The sequence below is a fragment of the Macaca nemestrina genome, chromosome X (assembly GCF_043159975.1).
Source record: "Macaca nemestrina isolate mMacNem1 chromosome X, mMacNem.hap1, whole genome shotgun sequence".
NCBI lineage: Eukaryota > Metazoa > Chordata > Mammalia > Primates > Cercopithecidae > Macaca > Macaca nemestrina.
Window position 1 is genome coordinate 80612586 of NC_092145.1, and position 23960 is coordinate 80636545.

Here is a 23960-nt window from a genome sequence, read left to right on the forward strand (position 1 = left end):
TGAATAAATACTTGCTGTACAACCCAGCTATTCTATTCCAAAGAAGCTACAGAATAGAAATGAAAATATACTAGGACATTTACATTAATGTTCACAGCAATGTTTATTCATCATAATAGCCACCACCCCCTCCCAAAAAAAAAAACAAAAAAGGAAATATCCAACTTTCAGTCAAGTGCTGCATGGAGAAACAAAATGTGATATATTAATAAAACTGAACAACATTCAACTCTAAAAAGGAATGAAATACTTATTAATGCTACCACATGAATAAATCTCAGAAACATTTTAATAAATGAAGGAGGTCAGACTCAACAGAATATTGTACGATTTCATTTACATGAAATGTCTAGAAAGGGTAAGCTTACAGACAGAAGATATCACAGTAGCCTGGGATGGGGGCAGAAGTGACTTGAGGAAACTTTTGGAAATAATGAAATGTTCTAAAACTGGATTATGATGACAGCCTCAAGCTATAAGTTTACTAAAACTAGGTGAACTGTACACTTACAATAGATAATTTTATGGTATGATATTATACCTTAATAACACTTAAAGGAAGAACCAAATTGAGATTTTTTTAATGAAAACATACAACATTCACAATAAAAAATATCCACTGGAGATCTCAATAACAGAATGCAGACAAGAACATGAAACAGAATTTGAAGAGAGAGCAACGGAAATTACCCAATCTGAAAAACAGAATTAAAAAACAGATTGAAACAGAACAAACAGCACCTCAGGAACTATGGAGCAATATCACAATGTCTAATAGACATGTTATCATAGTCTCAGAATAAGAAAAAAAATCATGCAGGAAAAAAGTTTGTAGAAATAACAGCCAAAAACTTCCCAATCTGATAAAAGATAAATCTACATATTTAACAACTTCAGCAAAGCCAAACAATATAAACTGAAAAGACACACCCAGAAATACTATAAACTGTTGAAAACCAAAGATAAAGGAAAAAATTTGAAAGCAGCTATTAAAAAAACAGCACATTACATATGAGGAAGCAATGATTCAAACAACAGCAAATTTTTTTTATCAGAAACCATGGACAGTAGTAGAAAAATAACTTCAAAGAGCAACAAGAAAAAAATCCCATCAATTAACAATTCTCTATCCAGTGAGTGAAAATGTCTTTCAGGAATGAAGGTGAAATGAACATATTCCTAAGATGAAGGGAAATTAAGACAATTCACCTCAAGCAGAGTGGTGATTAAATGATAAAGGGAGTTCTTTAGTCTGAAGGGAAATGATAAGCAGGGAAAGCTTAGATCTTTAAAAATGAGAGAAGAACAAAAAAACTGCTTTTTTAAAAAAAAAAAAGAAAGAAAGAAAAGTGGTAAATTACTGAGTACATATAAAAGACTATTTTTCTCCTCTTAAGTTCTTTAAAATATGTATGACTCCTGAAAGCAGAAACACAATGCAAATGTAAAACACATGGCAACTATTTAAAAAATCAGTGAGGGAGTATAAAGAGATTTATATGGATGTAAGGCTTCTATGTTTTACCTGCCGTGGTAAAACACTGAATCTACATAAACTGTTAGATGATTGTTCGGTATGTATTTATGAGACAACTTGAATGTATAAAAGATAATTAACGCCGGGCACGGTGGCTCATGCCTAAAATCCCAGCACTTTGGGAGGCTGAGGCAGGCAGATCACCTGAGGTCAGGAGTTGAGACTAGTCTGGCCAACATAGCAAAACCCTGCCTCTACTGAAAATACAAAAATTAGCTGGGTGTGGTGGCGCGCGCCTGTAGTTAGTCTCAGCCGTGAGCCTGAGGCAGGAGAATTGCTTGAACCCAGGAGGCGGGGGTTGCAGTGAGCTGAGATCGCGCCATTGCACTCCAGCCTGAGCGACAGAGCAAGACTGTCACAAAAATAAAGAAAGAAAGAAAGATAATTAAAATGGAATACTAAAGACTGGGCGCGGTAGCTCACGCCTGTAATCCCAGCACTTTGGGAAGCCAAGGCGGGTGGACCACCTGAGGTCAGGAGTTGGAGACAAGACTAGGTGAAACCTACTAAAAATAAAAATAATTAGCCAGGTGTAGTGGCGGGCACGTGTAATCCCAGCTACTCCGGAGTCTGAGGCAGGAGAATCGCTTGAACCCGGGAGGCGGAGGTTGCAGTGAACTGAGATGGCGCCATTGCATTCTAGCCCGGGCAACAAGAGCGAAACTCCATCTCAAAAAAAAAAATAATAATAATAATAATAAATGTTCAAATGATACAGAAGAAAAAAATAAGAAACAGAAATAAATAAAAATAATAAAGACAACAAATCTCAAATATATAGGGCACTAGAAACAACATCACTACCTCACTTAGAAAAGGCTTGACAAAAGCAAAGTTACTATATTCTTGACTCTATCAGAGAACTGAGGTTACAGGGGGAAAAAAAATTGCAGAAATGTAAAAAAATGGTAGGTACCTGCAGGGAAAAACAGAATCTGAGCATTTGATTACTGGGACAAATTCTATGAACATCAATATAAAAGCAGGTAGAAAGATTTAACTACAAATTACAATAAACTGCTAAAGGCCAAGTGTGGGCTAGCCTGAGAATAGGAATCCCCTCAGGTTTCAAATATGGGGTTGGGGTTGCAGCCACCTGCAGCTGTTATCAACAGGTAGCCATAGGAAAGATCAGAGATCACAGAGAAAGAGCCCTTTGGTACTATCTGGGGGAAAAGAGTAGCAGCTATGGCTGAAAATCTGCCCAGATCTACCTTTCTTTAAAAAAAAAAAAAAAAAGTTTCACTCTTGTTGCCCGGGCTGGAGTGCAATGGCGCGATTTCGGCTCACTGCAACCTCCGCCTCCTGGGTTCAAGTGATTCTCCTGCCTCAGCCTCCCTAGTAGCTAGGATTACAGGCATGCGCCACCACACCCAAATAATTTTGTATTTTAAGTAGAGACAGGGTTTCTCCATGTTGGTCAGGCTGGTCTCCAACTCCCCACCTCAGGTGATCCACCAGCCTGGGCCTCCCAAAGTGTTGGGATTACAGGCATGAGCCACCGCGCCCCACTAAAAAATGTTCTTCATTTACAGAAAAGATCATGAAGCACTGGGTAAGGGAATATAAGGCACAGCAAAATTCCCCAGAGGCCCGTCTCCTATCTCGCCTAAGACGCAAAAACCTTAGAGCAATTTGCAGGGACACCCTGGAGTGGAAGCCAACAGGGGCTGGGTATGGAAGTAAGGACACATAAAGGTTTAGCCATAGGGGAGGAATGGGAATAAATACTAGGCATTGACTCTGGAAAAGAAAGACTTATGACAGCCACACCCACAAGACCCAGATTCACAGTGCCTACTTAAGACTGAGTTTAAATCAGAACATTAGAGAACATGCCTCTTTTTCGCCCCAACCACAGGCTAATAAACATCAAGTAAAATTAGAGTAATGCACAGGGGAGAGCTGAAAAACACAGGCTTTCTCTAGAGAAGAGTGAAAAGGTGAAAACCCAAAGCCAAACAAGGACACAAAAACAAGGTATCATTATAGGGTTTGAAGTTTCTGATGCACACAAAGTAACCATGGTAACAACAAACTTCAATCCCAGACCAACTCCTGACTAAACCTCCACGCTAATAGCCTAGATGAAGGAAAGGTGTGCTTACTCAAAAGAAAAAATATATATATACCTCAGTATCTACTACTTTAAATAATGTCTGACTCTCAACAATAAACAAAGAAAAAAAATACCATCTGAAAAGAATGCAATCTTAAAAACCAGACTCAAATATGAGATGCCAAAACTAACAGAAAATGAAAAGTAACTGTAATACTGAAAGGACACAAAGATACAAAAATGCGTACCCTCCCTTCCCCCCCCCCCCCCCCGATGTTGCTAAACTCTTTGTTCTGCTTTCTAATCTCTGCACGTACCAGAGGTTTCGTAAGTTCTGTAAGTACATGTTTTTCTTTCTGAGGCCAGGTCACAAGGAATGTTTAAGTAAGATAGCCAGGTCACAAGGTGTGTTTAAGCAAGATAGCCATAAACTGGTTGTGCAACCTGACGCAATATAATTAACTGCCTTTGTGTAAAACTGCTCTTCCGCCTCAAGGGTTGTACTGAAATATCAGAAATGGCGGGAACCAATCATAGTTTGCCAAATCGCTTTGTTCAAACTCCAGCCAATCATACCTCTAATTTGTATAATGATTCTATGCCTACTTTCTTTAGACTATATAACATTGTTCGAAGCTCAGTGGGGGAGCTCTCCTGCCCGTCTCGTTTCACGAGCAAGTGAGAGCTCCAGGTTCGAACCTGTAATAAAGATCCTTGCTGCTTAGCTTTGACTCTGGACTCTGGTGGTCTTCTTCGGGGAATAAACGGTCTGGGCATAACAAATGGGGGCTCGTCCGGGATTTCCCCCAAGCCCACCAGACCCCCAAGTCAACGGATCTTAATCTGTAGGTAAGCCGGCTTTGTCACTGTCTCTGTCTTTGTCTCTGTCTGTCTCCCTGAAATTTCGCGAAATCCGTAATCTGTAATCTGTATTGGTCTGTTCTGTAAGTGGCACGGTCTTGGCGGACGCGCTAGAAGACAGCCACTCGGGACTGGTGGGAGACATTCCCCAGTGCCCATCTGGGGGCCTCCATCCTTGGTTGCCCCGTCTGACTCAGGTCGGAAGTCCGACACGCGCTCGCGAAGGCTCATCGTTTCTCACTGTCTGTCCGTTATTGTTAAGTGTTAAGTGTGAGTCCAAAACGAAACATAAAACCTTTTCTTCCCCTCCCAGGACCGGACCTGTCGGATACTCCCCTCTGCTTCACACTCATTTTCGTCCCTCCTTCTCTTTGTAGGAGCAGTCCAAAGATGGGCAACAACCAGAGCACGCCGCTCTCACTCCTTGTTACCAATTTTAAGGATGTGAAGGCTCGGGGGTGTAACTTAAGCGTAGAACTAAAGAAGGGAAAGCTAGTTACTTTCTGCCGTTCGGAGTGGCCCTCTTTTGGCGTAGGGTGGCCCTCCGAAGGAACTTTCTGTCTCTCTATTATTACTAAGGTAAAAACTAAGATTTTCCTGCCAGGGCAGTCAGGACATCCTGATCAAATTCCTTATATTCTAGTGTGGCAGGATCTTGTGGAAAACCCACCACCCTGGATAACTCCATTCATCCCTGAGCCCTGCAAAGTCCTAGTAACGCGACCTACAAGACAAAAGACTCCCTCTGCTCCCTCGGCCCCTGTGCTGCCAGACAGCCAGGACCCCCTAACGTTAGAACCCACATTTCCCCCACCATATCCGCACCTTATCCCGCAGGACCCAGTCCCCCGGGGTAGTGCTTCCGTAGAGGGAAACCAAGAAGCGGAAGCAGCCGAGAGCGAAAGTAACCTGGGGGGGCCGGCCAGCCGAACACGAGGCCGCGTACAGCGGGACCAAGCTTCCCGACTCCCTGACTCCACTGTAGCCCTGCCTCTCAGAGAAATAGGATCGCTCGATGATACCGGGCTCTCCCGTCTCATGTATTGGCCTTTTTCCACCAGTGATTTATACAATTGGAAGTCCCAAAATGCTCGGTTCTCAGATAATCCCAAAGATCTAACCTCGTTGTTAGACAGTGTCATGTTTACTCACCAGCCGACCTGGGATGACTGTCAACAGCTCCTCCGAATCCTGTTCACAACGGAGGAGTGGGAAAGAATCCAAGTTGAGGCCAGAAAACTGGTTCCAGGAGATGACGGCCAGCCAACTGCAAATCCTGACCTCATTAATGCGGCTTTCCCTTTGACCCAGCCCAGATGGGACTACAACACGGCAGAAGGTAGGGGACGACTGCTCATTTATCGCCAGACTCTAATGGCGGGTCTCCGGGCTGCAGCTCGCAAGCCCACCAATTTGGCTAAAGTATATTCTGTGTTACAAGGTAAGACAGAAAGCCCCGCTGTGTATTTAGAGAGATTAATGGAAGCCTTCAGACAGTTTACCCCTATGGACCCGGAAGCACCGGAAAATCAGGCAGCGGTAGTAATGTCCTTTGTAAACCAGGCAACACCAGATATTAAAAGAAAACTCCAGAAATTAGAAGGTTTAGAGGGAAAGCAGATTCAGGACCTCCTTCAGATGGCCCAGCGAGTTTCTAATAATAGGGATACTCCAGAAGAAAAACAGTTCAAGGCAACCAAAGAAATGACCAAAGTCTTAGTAGCAGCTTTCCCCCAGGCAGGAAATGGCCAAAACAGAAAGCAGAAAAAGCAAGGCCCTAGGCAAGGATTAGAAAAAGATCAGTGTGCTTATTGCAAGGAACGTGGCCACTGGATTAAAGACTGCCCAAAGAAACGGAGACCAGCTAACCCTACCTCCGTACTCGTTACCCAGGACTCTGACTAGGGAGGACGGGGTTCGGACCCCCTCCCCGAACCCAGGGTAACTTTGCAAGTGGAGGGGTCCCCAGTTCGCTTCTTGGTCAATACTGGGGCGGAACGCTCAGTCCTAACCAAACCAATTGGAAAAATGTCTAAGAAAACATCCTGGGTGCACGGGGCCACAGGCATCAAAAAATACCCCTGGACAACCCAGAGGACTGTAGACTTAGGAACGGGAAAAGTCTCCCATTCCTTCCTAGTCATCCCAGAGAGCCCCTGCCCTCTACTAGGGAGGGACTTGCTGACAAAGATGGGGGCCCAAATCCACTTTGAGCCAGAAGGGCCCAAGATAACTGATTCCCAAAACAGGCCAATATCTATCCTGACTGTCACCTTAGAAGATGAGTACCGACTCCATCAAGAGCAAAAGCCCCCCGATCAGGGAATTGACTCTTGGCTCCAGCATTTCCCTGAAGCGTGGGCAGAAACTGGGGGCTTGGGGCTAGCTAAACATCGACCTGCCATATTTGTGGAAGTTAAGCCAGGGACGGACCCGGTTCGGGTTCGGCAATATCCTATGCCCCTGGAGGCAAGAGAAGGAATTACGCCCCATATCCGCCGACTCCTAGACCAGGGAGTCCTACGGGCTTGCCACTCATCCTGGAATACTCCACTGTTACCTGTTCGTAAACCCAACAGTACGGACTACAGGCCAGTACAGGATTTAAGAGAAGTTAATAAAAGGGTCATGGACATACATCCCACTGTGCCCAATCCATACACCCTTCTGAGTGCCTTACATCCCAAAAAACAGTGGTATACCGTTCTTGATCTAAAAGACGCTTTCTTCAGCCTTCCTCTGGCTCCCAAAAGTCAAGAACTCTTTGCATTTCAATGGACGGATCCTGAGAGGGGCATCAACGGTCAGCTAACATGGACCAGACTGCCACAAGGGTTCAAGAACTCGCCAACCCTGTTCGATGAAGCCCTTCATGAAGATCTGGGTGAGTACCGGCGGCAACACCCTGAAATAACTCTTTTGCAATATGTTGATGATCTCTTAATAGCGGCCAGGTCCCCGGAAACTTGTGTTCAAGGGACTGAGGACCTCCTGAAGACTCTGGGGGAGCTAGGCTACTGAGCCTCAGCAACAAAGGCTCAGATCTGCAAGTCGGAGGTAACTTATCTGGGGTACCTATTAAAAGGGGGGCAACGCTGGCTAACCAAAGCCCGAAAGGAAACAGTCCTACGCATCCCTAGACCCCAGTCAACACGGCAAGTGAGAGAATTCCTGGGGTCGGCAGGGTTCTGTAGGTTATGGATACCCGGATTTGCTGAGTTAGCCAAGCCCCTATACCAGGCAACAAAGGAACGGCAGCCCTTCAATTGGACGGAAGAGGCTGAGCTGGCCTTTCAGCAAATCAAAACTGCCTTGTTATCAGCCCCCGCGCTGGGGCTCCCTGATGTCTCCAAGCCCTTCCACTTATACGTGGATGAAAGTAAGGGTGTTGCAAAAGCCGTGTTAACACAGTACCTAGGCCCCTGGCAGAGGCCAGTTGCCTATTTGTCAAAAAAATTAGATTCAGTGGCTGCTGGCTGGCCACCCTGCCTCCGGATAATCGCGGCAACCGCCCTAATGGTCCGAGACGCTGATAAACTTATCATGGGGCAAGAGTTGCGCGTTATAACCCCGCATGCCATTGAAGGCGTCCTCCGGCAGCCGCCGGACCGATGGATGAGTAACGCCCGGCTCACCCACTATCAAGGACTGCTGTTAAACCCCCTCAGAATAACTTTTCTGCCCCCAACCTCTTTAAACCCTGCTTCACTGCTGCCAAATCCAGACTTGGACGCCCCGTCCCATGAGTGCACTGAGATACTGGCTCAGGTGCATGGGGTGCAGGAGGACCTGCAAGATCGTCCGCTCCCCGACACAGAACTCATCTGGTTCACTGATGGCAGCAGCTACGTCCACCAAGGCCAGCGGTATGCAGGAGCAGCTGTAACATCAGAGACTGAGGTAATCTGGGAGGAACCCTTGCCTCCAGGGACATCGGCCCAAAGAGCCGAGCTGATAGCCCTTACACAGGCCCTCATCCTAGGGGCAGAGAAAAAACTAACAGTATACACGGATAGCCGCTATGCTTTCGCTACTGCGCACATACATGGGGCCATCTACAGAGAGGGGACTATTAACAGCTGAAGGCAAAGAAATAAAAAACAAGCAAGAGATCCTAGCTCTATTAACTGCTTTGTGGAAACCAAAGAAATTGGCTATTGTACATTGCCCTGGGCATCAGAAACCAACTACGCCAATTGCTCGAGGCAACTTCTTAGCCGACCAAACCGCAAAGAGCATAGCAAAAGCTCCCAGTCAGCTCCTCGCGCTCCAGCTCCCTGATCCTGGTCCGCGAAATTTACCATGTTTTCCCAACTATACCGAACAGGATCGTGAATGGATGGACACGCTTCCCCTAAAACAGGTTCAAAATGGGTGGTGGACGGATATAAATGACCAAACCATCCTACCAGAAAAATTAGGACGGCAGGTGTTGGAACATATCCACCGGACAACCCACCTGGGTGCCTGGCGAATGATAGACTTAATCAGGCACGCCAAGTTCAGAATCAGGCGCATAGCTGAACTGGCCAGCAATGTCACAACAAATTGCAAAGCCTGCCAACTGAACAACGCTTGCCCCCAAACCCAGACCGCCGCAGGAATCAGGTGTAGAGGAACTAGGCCTGGTATCTATTGGGAAATAGACTTTACTGAGATAAAGCCTGGAAAATATGGGTATCAGTACTTACTTGTCTTTGTAGATACTTTTTCAGGATGGACAGAAGCGTTCCCAACTAAGAGAGAAACTGCTCAGGTTGTAGCAAAGAAAATTTTGGAAGAAATCCTCCCCAGGTATGGCTTTCCCGTCCAAATAGGGTCAGACAATGGACCAGCCTTCGTTGCTAAGGTAAGTCAGGATTTGGCTTCCATTCTTGGGGCAAATTGGAAATTACATTGTGCTTATAGGCCCCAAAGTTCAGGACAGGTAGAAAGGATGAATCGGACTCTAAAGGAGACCTTAACTAAATTGACCATGGAGACTGGCGCTAATTGGGTAGTACTTCTCCCCTACGCTCCGTTCCGGGCCCAAAATACCCCTTAGAGACTGGGCCTCACACCATATGAAATCATGTATGGCAGACCCCCACCCCTGGCCCCCAGTCTAAAAGATGACTTACTCAAACCTGAAACTGAAAATGTCTCTGAGCTCTTGTTCTCCTTACAAGCCTTACAGAAAATTCACCAGGAAATTTGGCCCAGACTACGAGAACTGTACGAGGCAGGACCTCCGCCGACGCCTCATCCGTTCCAGCCGGGAGACTGGGTCCTAGTCAAGTGCCACCGGCAAGAAACTCTTCAACCCAGGTGGAAAGGACCACGGCAAGTACTCCTGACTACTCCCACCGCTCTCAAGGTAGAAGGCATCGCTTCGTGGATCCACTACACACACGTCAAACCAGTGGACCCAGCATCCGACCTTCTCGGGCCGTCTGGAGCACCGGTTACATGGACTGTAGACAAAGCTAAGAACAATCCCTTAAAGCTAACCCTGCGCCGTCATCCCCATAGCCGTAACCATGTCTAGCTTACCTATGCTTTTATGCCTTATGCATCTGACTCTCCTCACTGCTGCGCCGTCTAATCCCTATGTCTGGAGGTTCTGGCTCTATGAGAACAAAACTCACCCCGGGGAAACCCCCCAAGCGGGTAAACTGCTAGCTAGCGCAGACTGCCCCCCCTCAGGGTGTAATACTATAGTTTACCTCAATTTCACTAGGTTCCAGATTGCCCAACCAGCAATACCCATGATCTGTTTTGAATATGATCAAACTGAATATAATTGTAAAAATTATTGGTGGCACCAGAGTGCAGGTTGCCCATATAGCTACTGTAAGATGCACTCTGTCCGATACTGGAGAGAACGACAAGGGTGGTATTTTTACCAAACTGAGTCTCCCGTCACTTACACTTGGATAATTAGAGACCCATGGGACTCTCGGTGGACAACCCCACAACATGGGGGAGTATATTACTCATCAACTAGTACCTGGCCCAGTAGCCATTTATATCTGTGGAGAAGTCTAGTCCAGATTCAACCCTTAATCCATACACAAATCCACAGGCAAGAAACCAAGCTATCACAAGACTTGCAGCCCTTCTCCTGGCTAACTCTATTACAGGAAGGGCTAGCATTCACCAACCTCACCGGTTTAGGTGACCTGTCCTCTTGCTTTATGTGTGCAACCCTAGGAAGACCACCATTAATGGCTGTTCCTCTATCCTCCCCTCCCACAAACTATACAGGTTTTAACTCATCAATAGTCACGATACCCGATGTGGCCCTGTACCGTGACCCATACCAAGAGAAATACCCCTATTGTTATTCGGCATTTAGCAACAGCCTCTGTAACCAATCGGCTACATACCCTAATAGTCCCATATATGCTCCCCCTGGTGTGTTCTTCTGGTGTAATATGACTCTGTTAAAGACTCTGTCCAAAAGCATCTCTGACGGACAGTTGTGTATCCCTGTTACCCTAGTTCCCCGACTGACACTGCTAACCCCGGCAGAGTTCATAGGCTGGGCAGGGATCGCCCCAACTAAAACTGCGCGACATAGACGAGCAGTTTTTCTACCACTAATTGCCGGAATATCCTTAACCACCTCTGTCATCGCAGCGGGGTTAGCAGGAGGGGCCCTACAACACTCCATGATAGAAAACGACAAGCTGTTACAACAATTCTCTGTTGCTGGCCGGGCGCGGTGGCTCAAGCCTGTAATCCCAGCACTTTGGGAGGCCGAGACGGGCGGATCACGAGGTCAGGAGATTGAGACCATCCTGGCTAACACGGTGAAACCCTGTCTCTATTAAGAAATACAAAAAACTAGCCGGGCGAGGTGGCGGGCGCCTGTAGTCCCAGCTACTCGGGAGGCTGAGGCCGGAGAATGGCGTAAACCCGGGAGGCGGAGCTTGCAGTGAGCTGAGATCCGGCCACTGCACTCCAGCCTGGGTGACAGAGCGAGACTCCGTCTCAAAAAAAAAAACAAAAAACAAAAAACAATTCTCTGTTGCTATGGAAGACTCCGCCTATTCCCTAGCCTCCCTTCAGCGGCAGCTCACCTCCCTAGCACAGGTCACCCTTCAAAACCGCAGAGCCTTAGACTAACTCACGGCTGAGAAAGGAGGTACCTGTATGTTCCTCAAATAAGAATGCTGTTTCTATATAAATGAGACAGGGTTAGTTGAGGAAAGGGTCCAACACCTACACAAACTAAGCTTAGAAATGAAAAAGCAACAATTCACTACAGCCGCTAACAATTGGTGGAGCTCTTCAATGTTTTCCCTTCTGGCACCCCTTTTAGGCCCCCTAATGTCTTTACTACTTCTATTCACTATAGGCCCCTGTGTGGTAAATAAAATTTTACAATTTGTCAGAGAAAGGTTTGATACCATCCAACTAATGGTCCTCCGTAGCCATCACCAGCCTCTCCTGCACCCAGAAAGTGAGGCTACATTATAAGACTCTGGAAATCCAAGATTGGACATCCAGTTACTTATGGGAGGGGGAAATGAAAGGACACAAAGATACAAAAATGCGTACCCTCCCTCCCCCCCCCCCGATGTTGCTAAACTCTTTGTTCTGCTTTCTAATCTCTGCACGTACCAGAGGTTTCGTAAGTTCTGTAAGTACATGTTTTTCTTTCTGAGGCCAGGTCACAAGGAATGTTTAAGTAAGATAGCCAGGTCACAAGGTGTGTTTAAGCAAGATAGCCATAAACTGGTTGTGCAACCTGACGCAATATAATTAACTGCCTTTGTGTAAAACTGCTCTTCCGCCTCAAGGGTTGTACTGAAATATCAGAAATGGCGGGAACCAATCATAGTTTGCCAAATCGCTTTGTTCAAACTCCAGCCAATCATACCTCTAATTTGTATAATGATTCTATGCCTACTTTCTTTAGACTATATAACATTGTTCGAAGCTCAGTGGGGGAGCTCTCCTGCCCGTCTCGTTTCACGAGCAAGTGAGAGCTCCAGGTTCGATCCTGTAATAAAGATCCTTGCTGCTTAGCTTTGACTCTGGACTCTGGTGGTCTTCTTCGGGGAATAAACGGTCTGGGCATAACAATACCTTGTGTCCTTCTTACTCCCATTTATTAGTTCTAGGTTTCTGGAGATGCTCTAAAAACATCTACGTAGACAATCTTATACTCTACAAATAAAGATTTATTTTTTCCTTTCCAGTCTATATTTCTTTTTCTTGTATGAGTGGTGAGAGAGGACATCTTTGCATTGTTCCTGATATGAGCAGTAATGTCCAGTCTCTCACCATTAATAAGTGGAGTCTGTAAGACTAAATGCAAAAGAAGCTATACATAAGCAGTATATTCCAGTTGATAGAGTTGTTTCCAGTGAGGGTAAAAAATCAACAATTTTGAAACAGCTATACCTGTATAATGGGATAGTACAATTATGTAAATGAATGGTAAATGTTAGGAGCCAGGCTCATTCCTATTGGAGTGAGGGAGCAAGGATAGAGACCAAGAAGGAGATATGACTAGAATTAACCATGTGGTAATGGATTAGTTAGAAATACCAGTATGAACTCACGTTTAACTTTAAAAAAAAACGATAGTTATATATAAAAATATGTATAAATATGTAGCTATACATGGGTTAGTATACATATCTATCTATACTTGCTTTGAGAAGAGTTGGCTGTAGAATACAAACCTATAGGCCGGGCACGGTGGCTCGCACCTGTAATCCCAGCACTTTGGGAGGCCAAGGCGGGTGGATCACCGGTGGTCAGGAGTTCAAGACCAGCCTGGCCAACATGATGAAACTCCATCTCTACTAAAAATACAAAAAAATTAGCCAGGCGTGGTGGTGGGCGCCTATAATCCTAGCTACTCAGAAGGCTGAGGCAGGAGAATTGCTCAAACTCAAAAGACAGAGATTGCAGTGAGCCGAGATCCACCACTGCACTCCAGCCTGGACAACAAGAGCAAAAACTCATTTAAAAAAAAAAAAAACAAAAAAAACCCCCTATATAAAGTAATAAATTGTTCTGTTTTCCTACATACTAGCAATGAACGATCCAAAAATGAAATTAAGAAATCAATTCCATACAAAATAGCACCAAAAAGACTAAATCTTTAGGAATAATTCAACAAAATAACTTCAAGATTTGTATAAAGAAAGCTACACAATGTTGTTGAAGAAAATTTTAAAAGGCCAAAATAAATGGAGAGATATATATTTCATGTTTAAGATGAGCTACTGGCTGGGCACAGTGGCTCATGCCTGTAATCCCAGCACTTTGGGAGGCCGAGGCGGGCGGATCATGAGGTTAGGAGTTCAAGACCAGCCTGGCCAACATGGTAAAACCCTGTCTCCACTAAAAATACAAAAAAATGAGCTGGGCGCAGTGATGGACACCTGTAATCCCAGCTACTCGAGAGGCTGAAGAGGAGAATTGCTTGAACCCAGGAGGTGGGGTTTACAGTGAGCCGAGATTGTGCCGCTGTACTCCAGCCTGGGTTGGTAACAGACCAAGAATCCATCTCAGAAGAAGAAAAAAGAAAAAAAGAAAAGATGTGTTATTATAGCTAAGATGGTAATTCTCCCAAAACTAATCTATATAGATTCATTATATTCTCTATCAAAATAACAGCAGGCTTTTTTCAGAAATTAACAAGTTTATCCTAAAATTCACATAAAAATGCAAAAGACAAAAGTACAAATTTGGACAACTTCTATTGCCATATTTAAAAATTAGGCAAAAGGTTTAAATACATATTTCACCAAAGAAGAATGGCTAATAAGAACATGAAATATTTCCTACTCCATTAGTCATTAAGGAAATGCAATAAAATCACAATAAGATAATTTTACTTTCACAAAAATGGTTTTAATAAAAGACTAATAAATGTAGACAAATATGTAGAAAATCACAAACCCTCATATATTGCTGATAGGAATGTAATGTAGTACAATCATTTTAGGAAAGAGTTTGCAAGTTTCTTAAAAAGACAAATTACCATATTATCCAAAAAATCCTACATAAAAGAAATGAAAGCATGTCCGCTTAAAGATTTCCACATGAATGTCAACAGAAGCACAATTCATAATTGCCAAAACACAGAAACAACTTAAATTCCCATCAAATGTTTAATGGAGAAAGAAAATGTGACATATTGATACAATTGAATATTATTTACAAAGAAACTAAATGAAAGGCTGATACATATAATAATATAGGCAAACCTCAAAATAACCCATATAAAAAAACTGAGACATAAAATACTGTATGTTATATGATTCTAATTGTATGGAAGGTCCAGAAAGGGCAAATCAACACAGACGAAAGTAGATTAGTGTTTGCCTGGGGGTGAGGATGGAAACAAAGGTTAACTGTAAAGTGGTATGAAAAATGTTACTGGGGTGGTAAAAACATTACAAAACTGGAATAATGGTGTTAGTTGCAGAACTCACTAAATTTACTAAAAATAATTTAATTGTACCCTTAAAATGAGTAAATTATATAAGTTTTGCCCGAATAAAGTTTTTTTTTCAACTGTAATGGTCTAAATACCACCAGTAAAAGGATGAACACTGTCATATGGAATAAAACACAAGCCAACCCACCTATTTATTTAGCCTACTTACCTACCTAAAAACCCAACCACCCACCTACTTACTGTGAAACACACACATACATACATACACAAACTATAAAGGCATACAATGATTAAAAGTACAAGGGTGGAGAAACATACAGCATAAAACACTAACCAAAGAAATAGGTTGAAAATATTTATTAGGCCGGGCGCGGTGGCTCAAGCCTGTAATCCCAGCACTTTGGGAGGCCGAGACGGGCGGATCACGAGGTCAGGAGTTCGAGACCATCCTGGCTAACATGGTGAAACCCCGTCTCTACTAAAAAATACAAAAAACTGGCCGGGCGAGGTGGCGGGCGCCTGTAGTCCCGGCTACTCGGGAGGCTGAGGCAGGAGAATGGCGTAAAAACCCAGGAGGCAGAGCTTGCAGTGAGCTGAGATCCGGCCACTGCACTCCAGCCTGGGCGACACAGCGAGACTCCGTCTCAAAAAAAAAAAAAAAAAAAAAAAAAAAAAGAAAATATTTATTAATATGAAACAAAGCAGACATCAGAACAGGAAAGATTATCAAAGGATAAAGAGAAATCTCATGAAAAGATAGTTATTTCCCCAAGAACACATAATAATCTTATAGGTATATGCACTTAATCAAAGGTTTTCAAAATGAATAAGACAATAAATGAGACATGAAAAAACAAGTAGGCATATCCAAAATTAGTCTGAGATTTCAACACTGCTCTCTAAGAAATTAACAAGTAAAAAGTCAGAAATGATATGGAAGGCCTGAACATTACTATCAAACAACTTGATATAATGATAGAACACTTTAAGCAACAACAGAATACATATTCTTCTCAATTATATGTAGCATTCACAAAGACAGATCATGTTTTGGCCTATTAAATAAACCTCAATTAATTTTTTAAAAATAGAAAAAAAATACAAGGTGCATCCTGAGAACATACAAATTAGAAATGAAAAACAAAACAAAACAAAATCTGGAAAATTCCCTCAAACAACTGGATATGAAACAAGAAACTCTCAAATAACACATAGGTAACAAAGTCTCTGAGAAATTAAAACATGGATTGAACTAAAGAACAATATAAATACAATATATTAAAACGTATAGGATGCAGACAAAGCAGTGTTAACAGGGAAATTTATAGCATTTATATATACATTAAAAAATAATATCTAAAATCAGTAACCAAATTTTGTGTCAAAGGAACCAGAGAAAGAAGAGCAAAGTAAATATAAAGCAAGATGAAGAAAGGGAATAATAAACATTGAGAGCACGCATCCAAAACAAAAAACGAAAAAACAGAAACATATAAAAAATGAAATCAATAAAACTAAAAGCTAAGGCCGGGCACGGTGGCTCACACCTGTAATCCCAGCACTTTGGAAGGCCAAAGCGGGCGGATCACCTGAGGTCAGGAGTTTGAGACCAGTCTGGCCAACATGGCGAAACCCCACCTCTACTAAAAATACAAAAATTAGCCGGGCGTGGTGGCGGGCACCTGTAATCCCAGCTACTCCGGAGGCTGAGGCAGGAGAATCGCTTGAACCCAGGAAGTGGAGGTTGCAGTGAGCCAAGATCGTGCCATTGTACTCCAGCCTGGGTGACAAGAGCAAGATTCCGTCTCAAAAAACAAAAAAACGGCCGGGCGCAGTGGCTCAAGCCTGTAATCCCAGCACTTTGGGAGGCCGAGACGGGCGGATCACGAGGTCAGGAGATCGAGACCATCCTGGCGAACACGGTGAAACCCCGTCTCTACTAAAAAATACAAAAAACTAGCCGGGCGAGGTGGCGGGTGCCTGTAGTCCCAGCTACTCGGGAGGCTGAGGCAGAAGAATGGCAGGAACCCGGGAGGCGGAGCTTGCAGTGAGCTGAGATCTGGCCACTGCACTCCAGCCTGGGCGACAGAGCGAGACTCCGTCTCAAAAAATAAAAAAATTAAAACAAAACAAAACAAAACAAAAGCTCATTATTTGAAAACACTGACAAAACTGAACAACCTCTAGCCAGGCTCACAGAAATAGCGAAGATATAAATCATCAGTACCATAAAATGATGCCAAAGACATTAAGAGGATAATGAGGCCGGGCGCGGTGGCTCAAGCCTGTAATCCCAGCACTTTGGGAGGCCGAGACGGACGGATCACGAGGTCAGGAGATCGAGACCATCCTGGCTAACACGGTGAAACCCCGTCTCTACTAAAAAATACAAAAAACTAGCCGAGCGCGGTGGCGGGCGCCTGTAGTCCCAGCTACTCGGGAGGCTGAGGCAGGAGAATGGCGTGAACCCGGGAGGCGGAGCTTGCAGTGAGCTGAGATCCGGCCACTGCACTCCAGCCTGGGCGGCAGAGCGAGACTCCGTCTCAAAAAAAAAAAAAAAAAAAAGAGGATAATGAAGGAATACTATAAACAATTCTATGCCTATGAATCTGCTAAGTTACATGAAATGGAATGATTATGTGAAAGACACAGACTACCAAAATTTGCCAAGAAAACCTGAATAGCTCTATTTCTAGTAAATAAGTTGAATTGAAAGTTACAAACCTCCTAAAGATGAAAACTGTAGGCCTACATAGTTTCAATGGTGGATTCTACCAAACAATCAAGTAATAAATAATATCAATTCTACACAATTAGTTCATTAAATAGAAGAGGAGAGAACATATTCCAATTACGAGGCTAGCATTACCCTGATCACAAAAGCAGAGAAAAACATTACAACAAATGAGAATTACAAATAAACCCAGACATTTACATTAAATTGGTTTTTGACAAAGGTACCAAGAACATACAATGGAGAAAGGACAGCCTCTTCAGTAAATGGTGTTGGGAAAGTTGTGTATCAACATATAGAAGAATCAAATCAGACCTTTGTCTTATACCATATACAGAAAAGAACTCAAAATGAATTAAAGACATTAGACCAGAAACTGTAAAACTACTAGAATAAAACAGGGAAATGCTCTACAACATTGGTCTGTGCAAAGATTTCATAAATATGACCCTCAAAAGCACAGACAACTAAAGCAAAAATTTTAATTTAAAATAGTATTGCATCAAACTAAAAGGTTAACTACACAGCAAAGGAAACGATTGAGTAAAGCAACAACCCACAAACTGGGATAAAATATTTGCAAATCACATACGAAATAATGAGCTAATATTCAAAATATATGGAACTCCAACAATCCAATAGCAAGAAAACCAAGAATCCAATTTAAAAACGAGCAAGGAACCTAAACAAACATTTCTCAAAAGAAAACATACAAATGGCAAATGGACATGAAAAACTGTTCACTTGCAAATTAAAACCACAATGAAGTATCACCACCTCATACCTGCTAGCATGGCTATTACCAAAAAGACAAAAGATGTTAAGTATTGGTGAGGGTGTGTACAAAAGGGAATCCTTGTGCAGTTGGTGAAGAATGTCAATTAATATAGCCATTATGGAAAACAGTACAGCTTCCTCAAAAAACTAAAAATAAATGTACATATAATCCAGCAATCTCCCTTTTGGGTACATATCCAAAGGAATTGAAATCAGTATGTCAAAGAGATATCTGCACTCTTGTGTTCATTACATCATTATTTATATAATAGCTAAGATACAGAAGCAACCTACATGTCCATCATCAGATAAATGAATAAAGAAAACATGATATACGTACATAACAGAATACTATTCAGCCTTAAAAAAGAAGGAAATCCTGTTGTGACAACACAAATAAACCTGGAGGACATCATGTGAGTGAAAAAAAGCCAGGCACCAAAAGACAAATACCACAAGATCTCACTTATATGTAGAATCTAAAAAAGTCAAACTCATAGACATAGAGTAGAATGGTGGTTACCAGTGACTGGAAAAGTGAGGTGCATGGGGAAAGGGGAGATGTTGATCAAAAGGCAAAAAAATGTCAGACATGAAGAATAAGTTTTAGTGATCTATTGCACACAATGGTGAGTATAATAAATAATAATGTACTGCATTTTTCATAATTGCTAACAGATTAGATTTTAATTGTTTTCACCATTAAAAAACTGGTAAGTATGTGAGGTAACAGCTTTAATTAGGCTGATTCAATCATTCCACAATATAAACATATATCAAAATATCACACTGTGTCCCAAATATATAATATACACACTGTTTAAAAAAATTTTAAATAGGAAACTACAAGTCAATCTAATGGGCATAAATAAAAACTTGTCAACAAAATATTTACGAATCAAATCCAGCAATATAAAAAAATGATAATACATCACAATCAGCTGGGTTTCATACAAGGAGTGCAAAGTAGGTTCAACATTTTTTAAAAACTCAGTAAATAAAAAATGTAAAAACTCAGTAAAAAAAAAAGTAAATAAAAAAATTCAGTATCAGTAGTTTAACGAAGACCGCACAATCATGTCAATAATACAGGAAAACACATTTGGCAAATTCAACATATTTTTACAATAAAAACTCTCAGAAAACTAAAAATAGAATGGAGGTGCTTAACCTAATACAGGGCCTCTGTGAAAGACCTACAGGTAACATGTAGAGTGGAAAACTACTAGTAAAGTATGCCCTCCCACTCTGCCCTATTCAATATTCTATTAGAAGGCCTATAAAGCCAGAAAAACAATTGTAGGGCACATACATTGCAAAGGAAGAAATAAAGACTCTCATTTGCAGAAAACAATTGTGTGTCTGGAAAATATCAAATAATCTGTATCTATAAAAACCTTTTAGGCCAGGCACGGTGGTTCACGCCTGTAATCCAGCACTTTGGGAGGCTGAGGGGGGCGGATCACAAGGTCAGGAGTTCAAGACCAGCCTGGCCAACACAGTGAAACCCCATCTCTACTAAAAATACAAAAAAATAGCTGGGCGTGGTGGCGGGCGCCTGTAATCCCAGCTACTCAGGAGGCGGAGGTTGCAGTGAGTAGAGATCGTGCCACTGCATTCCAGCCTGGGCAACAGGGAGAGACTCCATCTCAAAAAAAAGAAAACAAAACAACAACAACAACAAAAACAAAAAACCTTTTAGAACAAAAAAGGTGAGTTGAGCAAGGTTGCAGAACACAAGGTCAATAAACAAAAATCAATCATGTTCACATACAGCAGCTATAAATTACTGGAATTTGAAATGAAAAAATACAAACAATACAATTTTAATCACAGCACCCCAAAATGAAGTTCTTACATCATTTTTTAAATCTAACAAAATATGTGCAGGCCTTATATGCTGAAAACTACAAAACACTGATGAAATAAATGAAAAAAGATCTGGATAAATAGGAAATACTAGGTTCATGAATCAGAAGACTCAGTGAGGTACAAATGCTATCCAATTTCATCTAATAGATTCAATAACATCCCAACCAAAATTTCAGCAACGTCTCCTTGTAGCTATTGCCAAATTTATTCAAAAATTTAAATTAAAAAGCAAAGAAATTAGAATAGTGAAAACAATCTTGAAAAATAAAAAAGGTTGAAAGCTCATACTACCTCATTTATAGACTTAAATATTTAGTAATACCATGTGGTATTGGAGAAACAATACAAATATCAATGGAAAAGAATAAGCAGTCCAGAAAAATACTATGCAAACCTTGTTATTTTCAACACAAATGCAAAAACCATACCATATAGAAAGGATAATCTCTTTTTGAGATGAAGTCTCGCTGTCGCCCAGGCTGGAGTGCAGTGGCACCATCTCGACTCACTTCAACCTCCACCTCCCAGGTTCAAGCAATTCTCCTGCCTCAGACTCCCAAGTAGCTGGGACTACAGGCGCCTGCCACCACACCCGGCTAATTTTTTGTATTTTTAATAGAGGCAGGGTTTCACCACATTGGCCAAGCTGGTCTCGAACTCCTGACCTTATGATCCACCCGCCTCGGCCTCCCAAAGTGCTGGGATTGCAGGTGTGAGCCACTGCGCACGGCCTGCCCTCTCTTTAACAAAGCATGCTGAAACAACTAGAGGACCACATACCAAAAAAGTGACAACATATTACCTCACTCATTATTCAAATATTAATTAAAATGGATCATGGACCTAAAGGTAAAAAGATAAACTATATGACATCTACAAGGAATAATGTAAGAAAACATTTGAGCATTTTTAGAAACTGTAATAAAGGTACAATATTAATGCTAGTGGATAAATTTTGTACAGGAACTTAGGCAGTTATAAAACCACTTTACATGTATAGTCAAGTAGAACAAACAAATAAATATAGATAACAGGACTCAGTTTTCTTATATTAGAGAAAGAAGTTTTTGGTTTTTTTGTTTTTGTTTTTGTTTTGTTTTGCTTTTTTGAGACCAAGTCTTGCTCTGTCGCCCAGGCTGGAGTGCAATGGTGTAATCTCTGCTCACTGCAACCTTCGCCTCCTGGGTACAAGCGATTCTCCTGCCTCAGCCTCTCAAGTAGCTGGGATTACAGGCTTGCACCACCATGCCTGGCTAATTTTTTGTATTTTTAGTAGAGATGAGGTTTCACCATGTTGGCCAGGCTGGTCAGGATCTCCTGACCTCGTGATCTGCCTGCCTCGGCCTCCCAAAGTGCTGGGATTACAGGCATGAGCCACAGCACCCAGCCTGTTTTGTTTTGTTTTGTTTTGGAGACAGAGTCTTGCTTAGTCGCCCAGGCTGTAGTGCAGTGGTGCAATCTTGGCTCACTGCAACTTCTACCTCCTGGGTTCAAGTGATTCTCTTGCGTCGTGGCACATGCTTGTAATCCCAGCTACTCAGGACACTGAAGCAGGAGAATCGCTTGAACCCAGGAGGCGGAGGTTGCAGTGAGCCGAGATTGCACCACTGCACTCCAGCCTGGCCCACAGAGCAAGATTCTGTCTGAAAAAAAAAAAAAAAAAAAAAATTAGCTGGGTGTGGTAGTGGGCACCTGTAATCCCAGCTACTCAGGAGGCTGAGGCAGAAGAATCACTTGAACCTGGGAGGCGGAGGTTGCAGTGAGCCGAGATCGTACCATTGCACTCCAGCCTGGGCAACAGAGCAAGACTTGGTTTCAAAAAATAAATATATAAATAAAATAAGCAAGTATGAGAGCTAATCTCAGATGAGAGTCAGATATCACTGTACAATCATGTTTACTTTAATGGACACACAGATAGCTACATACATATGTATGTAAAAATAATTAGATACAACATTACAATGTATACATACATTTTCTAGCTTTCTGTTTAGGACGTACAGAAGCAGTGCTACCTCAGTAACTAAAAGGGCACTCAGTGCTCAGACCATGGTTTCTAAATGTATTTTTCAATAAAAAGTACCTGGGCTCCTTATTAAAATGGCTAAAAGTAAGGCTGTTACAGGGAGAATACAAGATAAGCCTATACTATCTTATACCAGAAAGTAAGCAATAGCTCCAAAAAAGATGTGGGATTATGTATAATTAACAAATTAATAATTATTCACAAATCTAGAGTGATAGAAACAAATGACCAAATAAATAAGGGAGACAAAAAAAATCTTCCTTAGAGAAAATTTCCCAAAAATACATACATACATACAGGTAGATACCCCTCCAGATACGGAGGTTAATTCTGCTTCCCTTAAATGTGGACTAAATTTAGTAACTCACTGCCAACGCACAGAGAACGGAAACAGAAAAACAGTAAGTTTACAGTGGAGAAACCTGGCAACCTGAACTAAGTGATTAAGAGTAACATCCTCAGTAATAAGTAACGCTAAAATCATATATATATACACACACACACACACACACACGTATATATACACATATATACATATTTATACATATGTATGCACAAATATATACAAATATACACATATATACATATATACACACATACATATACATATATACACACACATATATATACATATATATATATATATCCTGATATGAAGCTATGAGAAGGGTACGTCTGTGTGGTATTCTTCCCCAAAATCCATAATATCAGTTTAATCATGAGACTATATCAGACAAATCCAAATTGAGAAATATTCTACCAAATACCTAACCAGTACACTTTCTAAATCTGTCAAGGTCAAGAGAAACAGGAAAAGACTAAGAAACCATGGGGACTATGATACTTTGGATTGCATTATGAAAAAACCATTCCAAACCAAATCATTTTTTAAAAATTAGAGATATAAATCCAACAATATGACGAAAATCACAGTAAATATAACAGGGCTTCATACTAAGTGAAAGACAGTGCCAGACTAGACTAAAAAACATCATCTGGTTCTGGTAGGTAGAGAGCTAGAAAGAGCATCACTTTCACCCTTACAAATAAAGAGGGTAGGAGGATAGGAAAGAAGTTCACAACTTTCCTTGAATCCCCCAGAGACAGGAGTCTTACTGGGGCCAACCACCCAAAATCTAAGTTGAGGTGCCCCAAAGGAATGATGAGACACACGCCTTGGCTTACCTGTGAAAGTAGATGCAACTAGACATCAGTAAGAGATCAACCAAAATGGCTGGTCAATTGGCGAAGGGAAAGTGTTAACTGGCAAGTGAGTGTGAAGCCCAGGGTGGGGCAGCACAAAACTGAGAGGTCTGCAAACTATTCAGATATTTTCTCCACTAACCCATTCAAGAGATCACATGAAAGACTGATGACAATCTTGAGAAATTACCCTCAAGGTACACACCTGGGGAGGGGAACAAAATCTGTTTTGGGAGGGTCAAAGAAATCTATTCAGATCCTACTCCATCTACAAAACAAAATCCTTACTCAGTAGGAGGAAGGGCAACAAACACTGGCCAAAAGGGCAGTTGTAAAAACTCTGACCCTGGGAGAATCAAATGGCGGGGGGGGGGGGGGGGGGGGGGGGGGGGGGGGGGGGGATTAGCTATGAAGAAAGAGCAGAAATACACAATGGGTCCAAAATTACAGCAGGAGGAGGCAGGAGTACTGAGTATAACA

At 42.2% G+C, this 23960-nt stretch overlaps 1 long non-coding RNA gene across 1 annotated transcript in view; it reads right to left on the reverse strand.

The window, feature by feature from the left end:
- Positions 1 to 23960, reverse strand: part of LOC139355367 (uncharacterized) — a 92877-nt gene that overhangs the window by 48597 nt on the left and 20320 nt on the right. The gene's annotated exons all lie outside the window — the stretch shown is intronic.